This window comes from Oratosquilla oratoria, chromosome 7, assembly GCF_046742065.1.
Source record: "Oratosquilla oratoria isolate Oo_2021 chromosome 7, ASM4674206v1, whole genome shotgun sequence".
Classification (NCBI taxonomy): domain Eukaryota; kingdom Metazoa; phylum Arthropoda; class Malacostraca; order Stomatopoda; family Squillidae; genus Oratosquilla; species Oratosquilla oratoria.
This window is the reverse complement of record NC_134783.1, coordinates 30,405,981-30,411,436: the sequence shown is the minus strand read 5'-3', so window position 1 is coordinate 30,411,436 and position 5,456 is coordinate 30,405,981.

Genomic DNA, 5,456 nt, shown 5'->3' with positions numbered 1-5,456 from the left:
GGTATATATCTTTATTGCCACACGGTGTTATGTATACAAATATGTATTATATGTTTGTATACTCAGAATATATACAATAATGTTTCCTTACATTTTAACGACAATGTAATTATATGGGATATTGGGCAGAATGTCCAAAATCGAGACCTTGGTGGTGGTTTAAGATACAAGAGAATAAATACAACCCACTACTACTACTACTACTACTACTACTACTACCACTACTACTACTACTACTACTACTACTACTACTACTACTACTACTACTACTACTACTACTACTACTACTACTACTACTACTACTACTACTACTACTACTACTACTACTACTACTGCTACTATCAATACTATCACCACTATAACTACTCCTACTACTACTACGACTACAACAACTACAACTACCACTACGGCAACTACAACTACCATTACTACTACTACTACTACGACAACTAGCACTACTATTACTACTACGACAACTACCACTACTACTACTACTACTACTACTACTACTACTACTACTACTACTACTACTACTACTACTAGCTGCTGCTGCTGCTGCTGCTGCTACTACTACTACAATTGTAGTAAATACCTAGAAACAAGTCAAATAAAACTTGCAAGGACAAGGTCATCTATATATGTTTTCTCTTAAAAGTCAGTTGCTCAAGTGGAACTTGACACAAGCCTGCTAGAACTTATTGAAAGTGGATAGAACGAGAATAAGAATTTTTTTTAGTACATATGCTTGTTCGAGAAGTGGGTCAAAACATTTTTGAAAACCTCAGATTCGGTGGATGGGAACTTCCCGCTAAGGGGATAGCCTGATACATAAGCTGGAGCTCAAAATTTACTTACAAAGGGGTTGTCCGTTAACCAGAGGAAGCTCGACGTAGTACCAATAATGATATTTGTGGATAAGAATTAACTAAGGTGGTATGGATATGTGATGAGGATGAACATGGAAAGATATCCACCACGGAGAGGGAGAAGACTGGTGGAGGACCCAGGAAGAGGTGGAGAGGTGGAGTGAGGGAAGCGATAGAAAGAGGAATGGAGAACATGAAGACGACAGAAGATGGAGAGAGATACGAAGATCGTCCCCCAATGGAGACACTTCGAGAGACATCACAAGAAGAGGTAGAGAGATGGAATTAGAGAGGCGATAGAAAGAGGAAGGGAGAAAAAGAGGACGACAGAAGATGAAGAGAGATACGAAGATCGTCCCCCCGATGGAGAAATTTCGTGAGACATCACAACTGACAGGGCATCCGCCCTACCTGGAGAGAAGGTGAGAAGGTGAGAAGGTGAGAAGGTGAGAAAGTGAGAGAGGAGGTATCACACTGAGCTATTTTTCCTTCAACCTCCGATTAATTGGTGGTAGCATTCACCTCCAGAACTTTTTCCGCCGTCAAATCATTATGATCAACCATTTAATTTTCTCAAGAATTTACATAGAATGTCATTTGATATTATACTGGAGGAAGATCCTTTTCGTCCAGCAAATCTGCTCCAACAATCGGAGTAAAAATACTCCAGTGTGATAGCCTCTTAAGCACTAAAATATTACGTTGTCCACATCTTCATCATTTATTTATTTATTCAATTTATTTATCTATTCAATTATCTATTCATTTATCTATTATTTTACTTATCTATACAATTATCTACCTACCAATTTATCTATTAATCCAACTGAACTTTTAATCTACGTATTACCTTATTTATCTATACAATTATCTACCTACCAATTTATCTATTAATCCAACTGAACTTTTAATCTACGTATTACCTTATTTATCTATACAATTATTTACCAACTACTTAATCTACTCATGTACTTATTTCTTAATCTATTTATGCAATCATTAACCAAATTATCCATTCTTGTTTTATATCTTTAAGTGCAACCTATCAATAAACTCGTTTATCTATTTAATGAAAATAAAGATCACCAGCCTGCCTCTCCATTCGTAATCTTCTTTGACATGACTTCTTCATGAAATGGATCATATCGAGACAACATCGATAAGAAGCCCTGGGGATTATCACTAATCACACGTTATCAAAATACACGTCATCACATGATCCCTATTCGCAGCAATGGGTTTAACCTGGACAAATTTAGATTTAAGAAGGAAATAGGCAAGAATTGGTTTACTAATAGGATGGCCGACGAATCGAATAGACTTAGTAACCATGTGGTAAGCGATGAAACTATCAGTTGTTTTAAAAAACGGTTAGACAACTTTATGGATGGGGATGACAGGTGGTGATGGATACGGAGCTGCCTGGTGTAGGCCTTATGGTCTCTTGCAGTCTCCTTCATTCTTATGTTCTTATTCCCCATATTGGATATTGAATTCACACTGACACCCCTACGGACCTGAGTCGCACATAACTTTCTTTTTTAGGACTGGAGATTACTGAGAGCCGTTCTAAGTCAAGTTCTGATCATTTTAGACTTTTTGTTCTTCTTCCGTTCTGGTTCTTTCATCAAGTCACCCTCACCACGTCTACGATCTCTTCGGCTCAATATCCTCCTGTGTCACGGGTAGGAAATGTAACAACACATTTGTAAATCACAACTTTTACCACAGTCGGACGAAAGAAAGAGTTGAGTAAGCTAAACTATATATTTTGATTGCTAACTACAAGAGCATTATAGAGGGACGTGGGAAGGAGCATTTGAGACTGGAACAGGTGATATATAGTAATAGACTCTATCACACGGAAAGCTTTGCGAGCATCTTACTATCGGCTGACAGGTGACCTGCCGGATAGGTTCGATTCCGATTCCGACTGGCGAACACCTGGATGTTAGAGGTAATGAATAAATGAATATATATATATATATATATATATATATATATATATATATATATATGAATATATATATATATATATATATATATATATATATATATATATATATATACACATATATGTATACACATATATATATATATATACATACATATATGTATATATATATACATATATATATATATATATATGTATATATATATGTATATATATATATATATATATGTATATATATGTATATATATATATGTATATATATATATTATATATATATATTATATATATAAACATATATATATGTATAATATATATATATATATATATCAATGAATTAAAAAAGAATAATTATAAATAAATAACGGAATAACAATTTAATATTAAATCAATATATAAATCAATTAATAGATAGGTAAATAGATAAATGATTGAACAAATAAATAAAAAATAAGATAGAATAAGATAAAATGAAATCAAATTTTCTACACTGCCATGAATATAAAGCTCTCACCAGTCCATATCCTTATTTGAGGACTGCATCATTAACTTTTACCTGAAATTTCATCACTCTTTCCTTTTTTCCTCTTTTTCTTGATAAGATTCACGTTTCAGGTGTGGCGTCATGTAACGAAGTGTCTGGGGCTTTGCCAGTTACCATATATTACTAAGAAGAGATCACGATAACTCTTCCGGGGAGTCCTGGAAGACCAGAGGACATCGGCCTGGTTTCTTGGGTTGGGTCGTTATTCCCGGGAAAAAAAAAAAAAAAAAAAAAAAAAAAAAAATGGATTTTTGTCTTGGTCTATTGAGGGCCAAAAGCCTCGAGAGCGCCCCAGATTTGCAGCCAAAAATTGTTCGATGAAATGATATATTATTCGAACCAATCTCTTTTTCTTCTCTTCACGACATCCTATCGGGGTCAAACGATCTTAAGATTCGTGAAAGAGGCATTAAGATCATCTGTCTTTTTTTTTTCTTTTCTTTTTTTTTTGGCCAGAGGGTATTCAACTTATAAACAGCAGTGATTGCTACTCATGTTTGTTACTTGCTGCCGTCAGGCGATTTTATTCAGCTAAGAGAACCACCCACCTCCTCTTTCTCGAAGGTCAAAGACTAATATCAGTTACGTTGAATTTCTTCATCCTCTCTTCTCCAAAAGTTTCCATCTCTGATGTCATTTCCCTCCACCGAAGCCCTGAGGGTTTCTCATGCCTTTCCCGTGACTTCAGCATGTCAGCATGATGTCATCCTCAGCATGTCAGTATGATGATGTCATCCTCAGCATGTCAGCATGTCAGCATGATGTCATCCTCAGCATGTCAGCATGATGTCATCCTCAGCATGTCAGCATGATGATGTCATCCTCAGCATGTCAGCATGATGTCATCCTCAGCATGTCAGCATGTCAGCATGATGTAATCCTCAGCATGTCAGCATGTCAGCATGATGTCATCCGTCTTTTCCATGCGTGACACCCATGATGTCTACTGAGGTGGTCATCACCATGACGAGGCTTCCAAGACACACGCACACACGGACGCACACACCCACACACCCACGCACGTACGCACGCACAGCAGAATATTGACTTGGAAAACACACCTCACAGGTCAACGCACTCCACCCGCCAACCCAACACTAGAGTCTTGTTCATATGTGGTCTTTACCTCCACCCTCCAACTCTTCATCCACATCCTCTTCCACCTCCGCCTCCGCCTACACCTCTGTATTCACTTCCGCCCTCACTTACACTCCGTCTTTGCTTCCGTCCCCGCATTCGTCCCCTTCCCCGTCCCCGCCATCAAGTTCGTATTCGTTTGTGTTACCACCTCCGCCTCCACGTTCCATTTCCTCTCTGCTTTTCTGTCTCTCCGTATCTGTCTGTCTCCGTCTCTGTCTTCGTTTTTGGCTTCGTCACCATTTCCGTCTCCATCTCCATCTCCATCTCCACCTCCGACTCCACCACCGACTCCACCTCCGACTCCACCTCTCAATCCTCCTCAACGTTTTTCTCTTACTCCCATCCACCTCCTTCTCTTACCGATCTTCCTCCTCATCCACGTCACCCTTTACCTCTTCTTCCCATCCTCCTCCTCTCCACTCCCACTCTCTTTATCCTTCACATCTTCCTCCCATCATTCTTCTTTGTCTACTCTTTCTCTTCCACCCTCCTCCTCTTCTTTCTCTCCCTCCCATCCTTTCTTTCTCCTCTTTTCCTTTTCCTCTTCCCCCACCTCTTTATTCTCCTCCTCTTCCCATACTTTAAATATCCTTTTTTCGCCTTCCTCATTCTCCTTACATTTACCTTCTTATTCTTATTATTTTTTTCTGTACCCCTTCCACTTGCTTTCTATATAATATTCCACCTAGTTTTACTCTATTTCTCCTCCTCTTCCTTGTGCTTGTGGTGTACATGTACCCCACAAGCATAACCCACAGGTATGAGATCGGGATTTGGATGGTACTAAGACCTGATACTGGTGGTCAGGAAGGTACCCCCTTCAAGGAAAAGGACCGCAGTTAAGTCGGATCTGGTCATAGTGCCGGGTCAGGCCAGTTAGTCTGTCCTTCTCTGTACTTGTAGCGCGTCACTAGGTTATGGTCCATCCCCCCCCTTCAGAGACCACGCCACGTCC